Raw genomic sequence first — 16,172 nt, 5'->3', positions numbered from 1 at the left:
TTCACTATTGGGGGAAGGAGCACCCCACCCCCAGCCAAAGTAAACAGTAAAAGCCTAGAGAGAGCTCCTCCCAAACAAAGAAAGCTGAGCTGCAAAGAAGACACTCAAGCCAAGCTGCCAGGAGGACTCTTGACACCAGACCAGCTGCCTGGAAGAAGTTTAGACCCACTGAGGCACATGGAACGGACATTGAGCTGCCAGCAGGCTGTGCAGTGTGCACAGGTTCCCAGCTTTTGCGGGCTGTAGCCAGTACTGGGGTGGGCTTTGGTGATGCAGCTATCTTTGAATCATTTCTGCTCCTGTTAAGTGACCCCAATCAAAGTCATAGTTCACCGAGTTGGACTTAAGAGGTAGCCACACTTTGGTCTGTAATGGGCTCCCTATCTGGGGTGAGTAGACATGTGTTGCATTTCCCCAGGAAAAGCTTTATTGCACAACACCAGAGGACCCCCATTTGATTCTCATCCCCCACAAAGATGCTCACAACTGTCTGTAACTCTAGTCCCTGGGGAATCTGATGCCCTCATCTTGCCTCTGTGAGCACGGAGGACTCACATGGTACACAGACTACAGGCAAAACAATCATACACATAAAATAAATTATATATATATATATTAAATTGTTTCAATCACTTACAAATAGATCACTGGTAATGTACCTGTAAGTATGCTAGTATGTAGTATAACAGTTGTGCCTATTAGAATCCTCTACACTAATCTTAGGACAGCTGGTGTTCCTGATAGTGAGTTGGTTTCTAAGCTCGGTAAGATAGTCTAGAAGCTCACTGCTCTACACTGTGTCCTGGGGCTGGCCTCAGTAAACCACATTTTCTGGAAGGTTTTGCCAGTAGGAAGTGGTGGTGGGGAAGATGGAAAGCTGGAGGAACAAGGAGGAAAGTGGCCCACCACATCTGCTTGATCTCCCTCTGGCTGTTAGCAGGTCACAGGTCTTCCCGGCTGGTGGGGCTCTCTAGAATTTAATGCTTCTTCTGTATCTAGGCCCAGGGCTGACCTCCAGAAATAAGGCCCCAGCATGGGAGCACTCCCTTCCAGCTGCCCAGGGGTTCCCTCTCTCTTGCCAAGGGCATCTGCTTCCTGCAGTTAACTCCCTTGCCTCAGCAGTGGTTTCCCTTCTCCCTTTCAAACTCCTCCTTCCTTAAATTCTCTGCGTAAAAACAAACAAACAAACAAACAAACACAAACAAACAAAACTGCTTTGATTTTTGTTGTCTTACCAGGTCCTAATTCACACATGCCCATAATCCAACCCAGAAATGTAGTATAGTCTGAGGCATATGTGCAATAGCAGCATTTAAAGGCAAGCGACTGCTCATATGGTATATTGCATCCAACTGGGAAATAAGACTTACTCTTTCTTAATGATCATTTAAAAAAATTTACATGTATGAGTATTTTCTTGCATGTGTCTATATGCACCATGTGTCTGGTGCCCGTGGAGAGGGCACTAGATCCCCTGGAACTGGACTTTCTCAGGGGACTCTGAGCTGCCTGCCGTGCAGGTTCTAGAAACGAAGCCCGAATCCTCTGCAAGAGGAGCAAGTCGTCCCCTGCCTTATGCAGGGCTTATTCGAGAAAAGCTGACAGTACACAGTAAAGTCAGGGGCTGGCTGGTGGGGAAGCTCAGTAACCAAAGCATTTCTTAGCGCGCCTAAGTCCCTGGTAGCCATTACAGTGCCCAAAGGGAAACCAACCAAACACAAAGCAAAACAAAATGAAACAGAAGAGGAAGGGAGGGGGTGGAAAGGAAAGGAAAAGCGTGTTTCAGGTAAACATTCATGGTTTAAAACAAATGTAAACTACTTCAGGTAAGCCCAGGAAGAGTGGCTAGGTGTGGTGGTGTACCATTTGAATCCCAACACTAGGAGGCAGAGGCAGGAGGATCTCTGTGAGTTCCAGGCCAGCCTGGTCTACAAAGTGAGTCATGGACAGCCAGGGTGACACAGAGAAACCATGTCTTGAAAAACAAACAAACAAAAAACCAGGAAGAGTAATCAGTCCAGTGAGGATAGAGGAGACAGTATTTTCTTTTTTTTTAAAAAGATTTATTTATTTATTATGTATACAATGCTCTGCCTGCATTAGCCCTGCAGACCAGAAGAGGACACCAGATCTCATTAGGGCTGGAAAGATGGCTCAGAAGTTAAGGGTCTGTTCTTCCATAGGTTCTGAGTTCAATTCCCAGCAACCACACGGTGACTCACAGCCATCTATAATGATATTATGAAAACAAGTGACAAGCTTAGTTTTAAATGTCACATTGTAACATTCCATAATGCATGGTGTGACCTCAATGTGCATTTACTTTTACAATGATTTTACCAAACGAATTAAAAAATATTACTTTGTCTTTTAGTGGAGGGACAAATGAATTAGGGATAGAAAGAGAAAAGAAATTGCAATTGCTTTTTATCTAGTTGGAACAAATGCAAACTAAGTGCATTTTGTAGAAGGTGTGTGTGTGTGTGTGTGTGTGTGTGTGAGAGAGAGAGAGAGAGAGAGAGAGAGAGAGAGAGAGAGAGAGAGAGAGATATTAGAAGAGGCTCATGTTCTCTCTCTGTTCTAGACCTAACACATAATGCATTATAACAGGAGCTGGAAAGGTGGCTGATCTTCCAGAGAATCCCACTTCAATTTCTACCACCCACACAGAGAATTTTAACTGACATAGAGGACTGATGGCCTCTTCTGGCCTCAGAGGGCACTGCATGAAGGTGATGCATGCATACCTCCAGGTAAAACATCCATACACACAAAATAATAATAGAATTAAGTTTTTTAAAAAAGATTAATTTATTTATTATGTGTGCCTGCATGCCAGAAGAGGGTACTGGATCTTAGTATAGGTGGTTGTGAGCCATCATGTGGTTGTTGGGAATTGAACTTAGGACCTTTGGAAGAACAGCCAGTGTTCTTAACCTCTGAGCATCTCTCTCCAGCCCAGTATTAGACTTTTTAAAAAGATGCATTATAACATTTCTTTTCTGCATAAAATTAAAGCAAGAGATTGTAAGACTGTTATTGGTGGGAAAATCTCTTAGGGAAGGGGGCAAGATTAACCTTTCTCTAGGAAGGTGTCATTAACACCCAGATCATTGTTTCTGCAGGGCAGATATTGCTTTACACACACACACATGTAAGGCTCCAGGGATTAGGGTGGTGTTGAGAGCAGGGGACAGAGCAACCGTAGACATCCTCCAAAAGCCAACCCCTAGCACAGAAGAGGAAAGGCCCAGGCTTAGCAGAAAGGACACATGGACACAGTTCACATGAACTGGTGTGCTATTGCCTCACACAGTAGCCCCTGCTGTCTTCTCCTCAACTGGTGTGACACTGTACTACAGTCCAAGAGAGTGAACAGTACAGATTGCTTCCAAGACAGCCCAGCCTTGCCCTCCGCACTCCCATGGATACTGACGTCTATCCTTGAGGGACACCAAGCATGCTCACCTGATACAAGGGCCCACCGGTGACCCACCTGCTTGCAAACTCAGTTTCTGTAACCAGCATATGTGTGTATTACTTATTGTATAAAGCATAATGTGTAAAGTGAGAGTTAACACAATGAGTTAAAGTGAGCAAAAGAAGAACCAGCTTTCAGACAAAATCAGGATTACTTGGGTTGCATCCAAAAACTGATGCTGCTTGTGAATATATTGGTTATTCAAGAAATCCTGACATTGTGGGGACACAAACGTCAAAAGCATCTGTGCCTCTGATGCAAAATGTGGTACAAGGTCGATCTAGAAAACAATATGGCATTTGAACTTTTTATTTATTTTTAAATCAGACATAACAACCAGGTAGTGGTGGTGCACAGAAGCACTTGGGTGGCAGAGGCAGAGGATCTCTGTGGGGTCAAGGCCAGCCTGGTCTCCAGAGTTCCAGGACAGCTAGGGCTGTCCCTGTCTTGAATGAAATAAACAAGCAAACAAATAAACACAAAAAATTAAGTAAGTAAAAAATAAAATCACACATGACAATAGTTGGCATCTTTCTTGTCTCAGAGGAAGAAAGCATAAAAGTTCTTAAAAGATTCCATTCAGGTACCTGGTTCTACTTGACTCAGAGAACCAAGAAGTCCTAGGAAACAAGAGGAAGTAAGTTTGGATCCTAGCTTTCTTCCCAGACCACCGCAGCGCCCAGAGGGCGCCCTCACCTCTAGCCTGGGCCGCAGGTGGGCTCGGGGGCGTGGTCTCAAGGGTGGTCCTGGGGGCGTGGTCTCGAGGGTGCGTCCTAGGGCGTGGCGCGGGCCTCGAGGTCCGGAGCGCCCGGGACTGAGCGCGCCTGGATCCTCAGTGCGAGCCGATTCAGCCCGGTTTCGTGCACCCAGCAGGCACAGGCTCCAGGTAACTTAGCCGGGCCAGCGGCGGTAGCTCGGCAGAGTTGGACAGTCCCAAGCCGGATCTACACGGGCGGGCCAGGCTGCGCCGGGGAGGGAGTGGAGCTGGCGCGGGGAGAGAGGGTACTTGGGCCGGGTGCCGCCGGCTAGGATGGAGCAGGCGTCCTCTTCCTACTCTCCTTCCGGTCCCTCGGTGGGACACCAGTACACTGTGGCCTCTGGAAGGCACTTACTGACTTCTTTTTATCGGACCCGCGTAATGAGTGTGGGCTTAGAAACCGGGGTTGGCTGCGATCGTGGAAGGTAAGAGGCGAACAGTAAGAGCGGTGCCTTGGGCGCCTAGGACTTAAACTTCGTAGGGCCACAGCCCAACGAAGAGGCGTTGTGACAGAAGCCGGCGCTAGGGCAGAGAATGACTGCCTTGGGGATTGCAAACAGACCGGCCTGTCTGGGGTCCAAGCAGTCGCTGCCCTTCCTTTTGCCTTGTTCTTCGGGCTGCAGGTCTGTTGCGAAAACAGGTAATTATTAGACACTTTACTTCCTTAGTTTCTTTGTTTTTGTCTTTTGGGTTATTCTTTTCTCTCTCTCTTTCTTTCTTTCTTTCTTTCTTTCTTTCTTTCTTTCTTTCTTTCTTTCTTTCTTTCTTTCTTTCTTTCTTTCTTTCTTTCTTTCTTTCTTCTTTCTCGAACTCTAAGAGATTAGCCTGCCTCTGCCTACCTAGGTTAAAGACGTGCACCACCACGCTTCAAGGGTAAGAAGTTAATTTCATCCTCACAGCTGCTCCCAGTTCTTTCAATGTAGAAAAAAAGATGCCCCCCACCCCCCCCCCCCCCCCCTCCCTCACCCCCTCCTGCACAGCGACTGTTAAGCCTGTTAGTTCCACCGTGGAGGAGTTGCCTGCAGAGTTTGGCTCTGCAAAAAAAAGGAGTGATGTGCACTCTTTACCTTGTCTTTTCGCTGCAGGAGAAAGTTTCGTTGTAACAAATAATGGAGCTAGAGGCAAATTGGGAGGAGATGCTTGTGTTCCAAGAGAGCACTGGTGCGTTGACTTGTGAAGGCGCGTGGGTGGGGCTGTGACCTGAATTTGGTGAGTGGTGGGGAAACACCATGGTTCAGTCCTCTGGCCTGCTGCCCCCATTTAGAGCTGCTCTGAAAGGCAGGTTTGTCTGCAAGAAGGGAAGAGGAGGGGTGAAATGGTTTTTAAAAGATCAGCGTAAATTACCTGTTAGTTAGCTTAGGCTATTGCACACATGGGCCCTTCTCTCTGCAGGAGGATTGGGAGCAGGTTTCAGTTCTAGAAGGGTGGAAAACTACAGCTATCTTTGCTTTCCTTTTTCCTAACTTCCGCCCTCCTTTCTTTTTTTCAGACTTTAAAGATAGTAGTTTGGGGAAAGCTTGCTTTCTTAGAAACGGCCAATTAGGAAATTAAGTGGTAGAAAAAAATTAGTACTCTTGGAAGCAGTCTTTTCTGAATGTCAGATGGTGCTTTCTGTTGGTTTGAGACAGGTTCTTATTGTATAGCTCAGGTTGGCTTCAGTCCGGAGCAGTTCCTGAGGGCTGGGATTTCAAGCATGTGCAGCGGGACTGGCTCGGATGCTTTCCCTATGAAGTGTGTAGTATTTCAGAAGTAGTGAGTAATGCAGCCTTTTATGCACAGAGCTAAGGTTCCGGTGACTTTTTAATTTTCATGCTAATTAATGAGAAATATACTTAGAGTTTTGGGTCAGGATGTCAATAACTAAAACCCTTGAGAAAAGGGTGTTCCCAGATGACTGTTGGTGTAAATCAGGTAAAGTGTGTTCTTTTGGAGACTGTATTCTTAGCTTTGTTCTTGTGGGGACTGTATTCTTAGCATTGACGCTGGAAGTTGAGTTTGATGCTGTCAGGTTTACTTTCGGAGACAAATGTTATATGTTTTTATAGCATTGCTGACATTTTTTGCCAGAGAGATTTCATTTTGTGATAGGGTCTGTGCAACCTGTAACTCACTACGAAGCTGGGAATGACCTTGAACTTCTAATAGGTCTGTAAACACTTCCTAGGAGCTGGATTGTAGGTGAGCCCCACCAAGCCCCTTACATGGTACCGGGGACCAAACCCAGAGTTCTATTCCTGGCAGGCAAGGAATGCCCGCTGAGATTTAGCCCTAGCTCTTGGCCAGATGTGTTCTGTGACAGGATTGTTACGCACTTGATAGGGCTTTTACCAGCATCTGTGTTCCCCCTTGGTGCCCAAAGCCCCTACTCCAATGACAGTAACCTCATATGACTTCAGATATTGCCAGACATTTCCCTGGAGAGCAAAGCAAGCCTTTGAGGATGAAAGTAGGCCTACACATGAAAAGATCTAAGTATCAATGAACTATGGGTTAAGTACTTCCTGTCAACGACTAGAGAAGCTATCAGTAAATTAAAAATGTCTTGAATAAGACATTGAATTATAAGACATTTTCTATTACGAAGAGCACAGAATTATTCCCTGTAAATGGCTGTGTGCCCTGCTAAGTTTTATTGTCACAGAGATTTCAGGTGTTTATGCTGTTGTAAAACTTAATAAAGGCTAGAGTTAGAAAGTTAACTGGAGAAGGAATACTAGGGGATGGAGAGACAGCTCGGTGGTTAAGAGCATTTGCTGTTCTTGCAGAGAACCAGAATTCAGTTTCCAGAACCCATGGTGAACAGCTCACAACTGACCATGACTCCAGCTTCAGAGCATGCATGGGTCACTCTAGAGAGGTTGCACGCGCGCGCGCGCGCGCGCGCACACACACACACACACACACACTAAATCTTTTAAAAAGGAATATTTGATTTTTCGTTTAGTACGCTCAATGTTTCTTTCAGATTTTTGAAAGTGACAAACTATCAAATGACCATGTATATTGAAAAGTAGGGTTGACAGTATCAGTCCCAAAGAAAACTAAACAGGAATTCTTTAGCTGGAGCTCTCAAGAGGCTGGGCTAGAAGGATTAAGAGTTCAAGGCTACCCTGGCCTACTTAGCGATTTCCCCCCTAAACAAACAAACAAACAAACAAACAATAACTGCAGCCCCCATGCTGCTAGTCTAGGCTGCAGCGAGGGTCTGCGGATTGAAAAGACGACACACAGTGGGTTATTCGTACTGAGAGAATGCCATTTATTGGGAGTAACAGAGGGGCTTATATAGGGGAGGAAACAGCGATGGAACAGCACTGTGGAAAGTCCCCAAGAGGAGGCAAACCAAGGGCCAAATAACAAGACTCAAAGCAAGGAAAATGAAGGCAACCAGTGGAGCACAATGTTTCAGCTGCAGACAAAAGCAAGTAATGGTCAGTACCAGCACAGCTGCAGTTTCCCACAAGTAACAACAGCAAAACCTAAACAAAAATTCTCGTGCTGAGACCCAGTGTGAATAAAGCAAATGAGATGGCCCAGTAGGCTGCTGCCAAGCCTGACTGCCTAAGTTCAACCCTGGGCTCCCATAGGGTAGAAGAGAATCAGTTTAGAGCTATCAGCATTCTCCTACGCATCTCTGTAGTCTAAGAAACCAAAAGTTAACAAAAAGAACACCATATCCTACTGATACAGGAAGAAAATGTGACCCCTTTTATTAGGCCTCACATAAGCTTGGGGAGCATAGCCCAGGTTATAAAAAGTGCGTTCTTAACCAGGAAGTAGTTGTGGTTGGCCCCTTCAAAAATCAAAGTATTTTGTAAAGCTCAGGACCAGCTACATAATTTTTGAGATTTTTGTTCGTGTGTTTGTTCAAATTGCGAAAATTACAGGCTGGTAGCAACAGAGTATTTAAGGCAGGAGAAGGCAAGGGCCCCTGGGTTGTATGCATACCTGTGCATCTGTGAAGCTGGCTCCCTAAAGCTCTCTGTGGACAGCTGAAAGGAGGGTGGTGACCCCCCCCCAAAAACAAATCTACCAAAATACTGGAGTCTCTTCCCTGCCCCTCCCCCCCTTTTTTTCTTCTCTCTGCCAGGTGGGAATCTAACCTAGGGCCTTGCTCTACCTAGGCAGGCACTCTTCCACTGGGCTTTGTCCCCAGCCTCACTTGGAGTTTCTGAGATATGGATCTGTGCTTTCACATCCAATTGGGAGATTCCTAAGCAACCCCTCCCATGGTTAGTTCTTCTCTGTTTAAAGTGGTAGCCATGGTTTCTTAAGGTCCTGGGTACTGGGGTTGGTTGCTTGTTCACGGAACAGCTGTTTAAACTGAGACAGGCACTGTTGGTTCTGGGGCTAAGCTGTGACCACGATGGAGTAAATGGCTGAGCATCTATCGGTTCACTGCATCCTTCAGTCTGATGGCTAGAGAAAGAGACAGACAAGCACATGGTCACAGGTGCTTCCTAACTTTTTTTTGGGGGGGGATTGCTTTTGGTTTTGTTTTGTTTTTTGTTTGTTTGTTTGTTTTGAGACAAGGTTTTGCAATGTAGCCTTGGCTGTTCAGGACTCCTTTGTAGACCAGGCTGGCCTTAAACTCACGGAGATCCACCTGTCTCTGCCTTCCGGAGTGCTGGGATTGCAGGCTTGTGCCACAACGCCTGGCTGGAAGGTCTCTTTCAATGTAAGTTGTGTTTCATATTTAATACCCAAAAAGTGAATAGGAAGCAACGAGGTGAGTTAAGGGATGGCTTTCTAGGAGAAAGACATTGAGCTCAAGAGGAAAATGGCTGGGACAAAGGCCTTTGGGTTGTTTGTAGGATCCTGGATATGATGGTAGTGGTAATGCCAGCTGGTGGGTTCTGGGGTTTTCTTTTCTTTTCTTTCTTTCTTTCTTTTTTTTTTTTTTTTTTTTTTTTTTTGGTTTTTTGAGACAGGGTTTCTCTGTGTAGACTTGACTGTTCTGGACTCGCTTAGACCAGGCTGGCCTCAAACTCACAGAGATCCGCCTGCCTTTGCCTCCCAAGTGCTGGGATTAAAGGCGTGCACCACGATCATACTGCAGCTGTGCAGAGAACCATGTGAGGGTGGGTACAGGTGGGACTCACAGTGCCATTGCAGGACACATGACTCTTTGCCCCCAGAGCAAACAGCAACACAGGCTTCATTTCCTGAACCAGCCATGTGGCACTGCCTGTGCAGCCATGTGCAGCCACCTAGGAGGGAAGCGTGGGTATTAGCAAACAGTGCCACCCAATGCCCCACCAGACACCCAAAAGCCAAGAGACTGAGACTAGGTCTGTAGTTAAAATCGGAAGGATAGTGGTTATTTACCAGTGCTGTTGACAGGGAGGTAGCAGGGATGATTCACCAGTTTCTAGCATGAAAGACTGAGTGGGATGGGGTAGAAAGCATTTATGATGCTGGAGAGCCACAGGGTGGAAGTGGTGGGGCAGGGTAAGGTTGGTACCAGGTTGGGGAAGGACAGTAATTCCTTTTTGGAGGTGTTTTAAATGTGAGACAACCAAATGGAGCTGAGGAGTCCGCAACTAGAGAGATCTGGAATAGAAATGTCCACAAACCTTGGGTTGTAAATACTCATTCATAGTAAAACCTCCAAAGAGAGGGCAGAGTGGGGAGAGAAAGGGCCTGTTCCTCATTCTCTGTGCAAGGAGAGAGGCCGGAATGGCTGCGGTTCATAAGGAACCAGGTACACATGCAGGGTAGGCAGAAAACCTGGGGTCAGTGGTTTCTGGGGCTTTTTTTTGTGCTATTTCTGTCTGAATTGAGCTGGGAGACCCTGCATTTGTTTGTTCCTGGAAACATCTGATAGGTATGAAGCTAAAAAAAAGTATGGTGGAAATAGAGGGTAGGACCAAATTCCAGAGATGACAAAGACAGCAGGGACAGGGTGCTCTCTGTCTGTGAGGAGGGTGGATGAAGATGCTCTCTATCTGCCATCCAGGACTTCATTTCACCTTTCTTGAAAGAAGAAGCAAGACCATTCACTCAGCTTGTTTTCTGATGTAGGATATTTCAACTAGTTGCCTTTTTTTTTTTTTTTTTTTTTTTTAAGCTATTCCTTTTTAGTAATAGTAATTTTGCTGTGCTAGGGACAAGACTTGTGGGAAAGACAAGCATTCTTTTACTGAATAGCAGTCAGCCTGTAGGAGTATTTTCTGGTGCCAAGGTTCACGACTGAGCTCCAGGAAAACTGTTTGGGATGATGTTCTTTGCTGTTGAGTTCATTTTTCCTGGGAAGATGTGAACAGATAGTCTGTTCTTCACAGGTGGGGCCATATGTACACTAAAGGGTCCCACCTAAGGCTGCCTTGGTGAGCCAGTGGGAACAGGGGTGAAAGTTTCTGAGAAGGAATGTGGTGGGCTGGAGAGTGAGCTTGCTTCCTCAGGGTCCTTGGGTGTGGTCTCATTCCTGGGAAACTTTCTGAGTTTCTCATAGACCTTTGCTTACACAGTCTGTGTACACAGACTTTTGTTTTGTGTCTTACCTTCTCCAGCCATCCTGGTGACTTAGGGTTTTTCTGCTGTCAGTTTGTAGTCCTGTCTAATACTTAGGAACCATTCTATATAGTCACTTAAATTCCTTAGCAGCCATTTGATATGTTTCTTCAGAAGCCACCAAAATCTTGTATATGGCGACTGTAAAGACGAGGAGTCGCTGCTTTCCCTTAAGCCTGCACCCAATCTGGATATACTGTAGTCTTCCCCAAGAACCTCTCTTTCTATTAACCACTGTGCTTAAATTCCTATTTAAACCCCCTCCCCCCTCTTTATGAACTCTAGCTCTCCTTCTCACTAACTTGGCCTGAAATTCTTTTCTGGTGTAGTCACGATTCTGACACTCTTTCCCCGCCTCCCCCCAGTAGAGGTCTCTGACAGGACTTCCTGGCCTGCACTGGCGGTGAGCCCCTACCCTGTTCTGAGCTCGGCTTCCTACCTTTCACCTTTTACCTTGTGCTTGGGTGACTAATGGCAGCAATACCTGACATGGGTCTTTGTCTTACCATTTTTTGCCAATGTTGCCAACAGACAACCTTAAATGTCCTTCCTCAGAAGGATTACACTTAAATTTTTGAGACAGAGTTGGACCTAAGGCTCAAAGATAAGGCTGGATTCCATGCGGCAAAGCTAGCTGTCCACGGAGCCCCAGAGATCCACCGGTCTCTTTTCAGTGCTGAGATCCCAAGTGTGTGCTCTGTGTCTAGCTAGCTTCTACCGTCCTCCTCCGCTTGTTCTTTTTCTTAATGTGGTTTCTAGGGGAGGAACTTGGGTCTTCGTGCTTGCTGGGTAAGTACTTTACTGACGCTGAACTGAAGTACCCTGGGAGCTTGAAGCCTCGGGCTTGTAATCTCTCAGCTGTGGGGGAGGAATTGGATCCGAGGAGCTTGCTAGACTGAATCTTCATACTTGAAGGTCAGTGAGTTAGTCTGCCTCAGAAAAAAATAAGCAAGCGAAAATGACCTGGAGAGTGACTGGAAGATATCTAATGTTGACCTCTGCTCCCACATGCACATGTAGGCACAAGTCTGTGCACCTGACCACACACGTGAACATTTGCACACATAGTGCTCAAATTGTAAAGAGTTAAAAAAAAATTTTTTTTTAAAGGCAGGCGTCATGGTGCACACCTTTAATCCTAGTACTTGGAGGGCAGAGGCAGGAGGATCCATGTGAGTTTGAGGCCAGCCTTGTCTACAAAGTGAGTCAGGACAGCCAAGGCTATACAGAGAAACTCTCTCTCAAAAAAACCAAAACCAAAACAAAACAAAATTTGTGAAGAGTGACTGACACAGTCTCTGGGTTCTCCTGGAATATATAACACATGATATATGATATGTAATATATATAATCTCACATGTATCTCGTGTACTCATAAATACTATTATTTGTCAGTTAGAATGTATTTATGGGGTGGGCATATAGCTCAATAGAATGCTTGCCTGGTGTGGAAGACTCTGGGGTTGGATCACTAGCTCTATCCAAAAGTAAAATAAAACTTCTCATTTAAATACTTGGCAGTGCTACAATGATTTAAGTGTTTGGTTATGTGGTTTCTTCTTCTATCAGCCACTACTTCTGTCACATCGTGGTCACATGCTATTGTTGAGAATCAGCCTGAGCGGTTTTGGTTGCTTTTGTAAACACACTGGTGAGGGCTCTGGCTCTCTGGGCAGCTGTGTGAGAACAGGTGAAGGAGAGCACTGAAAGGCCGGTCTCCTCACGTCAGCACTGTATCACTGTGGGCTCTGAGCAAGCCTCTGTGAAAGGTCAGCAGGGTCCAGCTGCAGTCAGGTGGTCAAGAATTTTCTAGAATCAGCCACTGGATATAGGAATGTGCCTTAGGCACTAACTTGCTTGCCAAGGTTGTTCGCTTGTTTTGTCACTGTGAGGCCAACGAAGAATTTTGCTATGTAAGTCTAACCTTTCAACCGAGTTGGAGCACTAGAACTCAATGTGTTGTGCTAAATAAGTCAGACTTTACAGGGAAGTCCTTCCTCTGACTAGTAGAGCCTTTGCTATGGCTTAGGAGGCCTTCCTGTAGCTACCCTGTGGCCTTTCTTGAAAACTGCACGAGGTTCTTAGTCCCTGCATAACACAGCTGGTAGACGAAAACCCATACTTGTATGTCTTACAGCGTATGCGTTTGTGTGTGCGTGCGCACGCACGCCTGTGTATTTTTGTGCAGTATTAGAAATCAAACCCAGGACCTCCTGTATGTTTGACAAACGTTTAGCATTGAGATAAATCCCAACTTCCTGATGAAATACTTCTAAAGTCAATTATACAGAACATGACAACAAACTTCTGAGCTCCCTGAACATACAAACTCTGGCCAAAAATAGAGGGTTTAAAGAAATCCTACAAGTGCTCACTTATTTCTACAAAGAACCTGGCTTCAATTCCCAGGACCAACATGGAGGATCACTTCCTCCCATTCTAGGTACCCATTTGGTGTATATATATATACTGTGTATATCCCATAAAACACAGACACACACACACACACACACACACACACACACACACACACACACACTTATAAAATAATAAAACATAACTATCTTTATGTCAAGCTCTTTATTTAGTGTCATAGGTATTTCTTTTTTCTTTTTCTTTCTTTTCTTTTTTTGGGGTTTTTTTTGTTTGTTTGTTTGTTTTGTTTTGTTTTGTTGTTTTTGGTTTTCAAGACAGGGTTTCTCTGTGTCACAGCTCTGGCTGTCTTGGAACTTGCTCTGTAGCCCACACTGGCCTTGAACTGATGGAGGTCTGCCTGCCTTTGCCTCCCAAGTACTGGGATTAAAAGCATGCGCCACCACCACCTGGCCTGTCATAGGTATTTCTAACCATAGGGAAGGAATATGTCCTTGGTGCTAAATCACTCCCATTGTGAAGGGAGCTCAGTTTTGGTAGATGCAATTTTGAAACAAAGAAGAAGGTAGTAGTGGTCTGGAGAGATGGCTCAGTGGCTACTGCTTTTGCAGAACATGGGAGTTCAATTCCCAGAACCCATGCCAGGAAGTTTATGATGGGTGGTCTGAAACTAATTCAGGGGATCAGATACCTCTGGCCTCTGTGAGCCCCTGTGCTCATATGCATACACACACACACACAAATTAAAAATAGAAATTTAAAAAGGAGTTAGTATAAGATAATCTACATGGTTCTTTAATATTTTATATAAAAATGAATTCTATTAATATATCTTTGAATGATCTTGTTGACTGATACAGAAGTCTTTGCTGTTGATAATGAAATTACCTGAATTGAAAAGGGGAAAGAAGGAAGAGAAGCCATGTTTGAATGATACTGACTACAAGGAAATGATTTCCCTGTGGTGCTTTTGTGTAGCCCCGCCTACTCCTCCCTAAGTGTAGAATCCAGTAATGACCATGGAGAGGGGACGTGGAAGGACAGTCAGGATGAAGTTCCAGGCGTAGGGTAACCTCCCACATCATTCTGACCTTTAGAAAGCCATTTAGAGCTGGGTTGGATTGTACACACCTTTAATTACAGTATTTGAAGTCTGAATCTTGGAGATCTCTGAGTTCAAGGCCAGAGTTCAAGGTCTACAAATCCAGCCAGAGCTATATAAGGAGATCTTGTTTACAAAGGTAACAAACAAACAAAACCTAGAAAAGCCACTTAGGCCTCTGGAGTCTCTTTTTTCATAAATTAAAGCAAAGTTTGGATCTTTAGACTAGATGAGGTTTTGGTTTTTTTTTTGTTTTTTGTTTTTTGTTTGTTTGTTTGTTTTTGTTTTTTATGGATTCCTCGTTTGCTATTATGTATCCCTGGCTTTAAATGTTTGCGTTATTATCTGAAGAACTTAGAAATAAGCCTTGAGGCATAGGACCTTGTTACTTTTTCTTTTTCTTGTTTTTCAAATCAGAGTTTGGCTGTGTAGCCTTGGCTGTCCTGGATTTGCTTTGTAGACCAGGATGGCCTCGAACTCACAGTGATCCTCTGCCTCCTGGGGGCTAGGATTAAAGGCGTGCACCATCATACCAAGCTGCAGAACCTGTTTATGTATGTCAACTTTTCTTTTTAATCGCTAGACGACAATTGTGCCCACACCCCAGAAGACCCAGTAACCAAGTCTAGGACTTTGTTCTTCAAAGTTCCCTTCAGTTTTACAATGACACATTGTTCTAAAAATAATCTTAATTACATTTAAAGAGTCTGCAATTTTCCCTAGAAGACTTAGTAAATAACCACTGTGAATTCCTGGAAAGCTGGGCCTATGCATTATTTATGCTGGCATGTTCCTCCCCAGAACCTAGAATCTGTTTTGAGTAAGATGTTCAGTGTGGAATTAAATTGAATACACCGAAGTATTTAATAGTAACTTTGAAATATGTTAAGTCGAGTGCATCGGAGTATCTGGTAGCATGCTGGAAAAGGGTTTTCTCTGGGTTGGGGAGATGGTTCAGTGGCTAAGAGTGGGCCTGAGTTCACAAGCCCAGCACCCATGTAAAAGCTGCATTTACCTGGATTCCCAGCATTGGAGAACAGAGACTGAGGGACCTGGGAACTCACTGGACAGCTAGCCTAGCCAAAATGCTGAGCTTCTGTTTCGTTAAGATCTTGTCTAGGGCAATAAGGTTAGAGAATCATAGAGGATGACATGCCTCCTCCCATGTCCTCTCACCTCTGATGATGAGGCTAGCCTGCATTACATAGCTAGACCTAGTATCAAAACTAAACAAACAAAACAGAGGTTAGAAATGAGGGAAAGGTCAACAGCAATAGCATTCACTGTGTGTAAAGTACAGTATAAGCATGTTATAGATCAGTTCACTGTTTAAAAAATTATTATGTATATGTACTTGTGTTTTGCTTGCACATGTATCTATGCATTATGTTCATTCTTGGTGACAAAGGAGGCCAGAAGGCATTGGATCACCTGGGACTAGAGTGACAAATGGTGTGAGCTGCCATGTAGGTGCTAGGAATCATTTTGGCTCCACCAGAAGAGCAGACAGTGCTTGGCATTCAACACCGAGTCTTTCTTCCTTCCAGCACCATTTACTCTTTTGTATTTTGGAGAAGGGTGGGCTGTGTTTGAGACAGGATCTTGCACATCAGGCTGGCCTTGAATTTGCAATGATCCTATTGCCTCTGTCTTGAGTACCGGTGTTGTATGTCTGTGTACACTTACTTACCATACCTAGTTTGGGTTACTTATTCTTAAAAACTCAGACTTTTATATATGAATATTTCCCCAAATACATCATTTAAAATTATTTTTTAGTAAAAGAAGCTAATATTACATAATGTGCATTATAACCTTATGCCTCATTGATAATGTTCAGATTTATTTATTTATTTATTTATTTATTTATTTATTTATTTATTTATTTTATGCATCTGTGAAAGAAGACACAGCAGCTTAGAACCCATAAGGGCTTTGGGGAGTCT

The 16,172-nt window shown here is 44.5% G+C and overlaps 1 protein-coding gene across 2 annotated transcripts in view; it reads left to right on the top strand.

Annotated features, from left to right (window-relative positions):
* The first annotated feature begins 4,221 nt into the window (after nucleotides 1-4,221).
* Gcnt1 (glucosaminyl (N-acetyl) transferase 1) overlaps nucleotides 4,222-16,172 on the top strand; it is a 35,511-nt gene continuing 23,560 nt past the window's right edge. The window contains exon 1 of one of the 2 annotated variants that reach the window (XM_051146215.1): nucleotides 4,222-4,367. The gene's annotated coding sequence lies outside the window, so the exon portion shown is untranslated. Of the gene's footprint in view, nucleotides 4,368-5,328; nucleotides 5,448-16,172 lie in introns of those variants that run through there. The other variant, XM_051146214.1, reaches the window with a different exon arrangement.

Source organism: Acomys russatus, chromosome 5 (genome assembly GCF_903995435.1).
Source record: "Acomys russatus chromosome 5, mAcoRus1.1, whole genome shotgun sequence".
Classification (NCBI taxonomy): Eukaryota; Metazoa; Chordata; class Mammalia; order Rodentia; family Muridae; genus Acomys; species Acomys russatus.
This window is presented reverse-complemented; position numbering and strand designations above follow the sequence as displayed.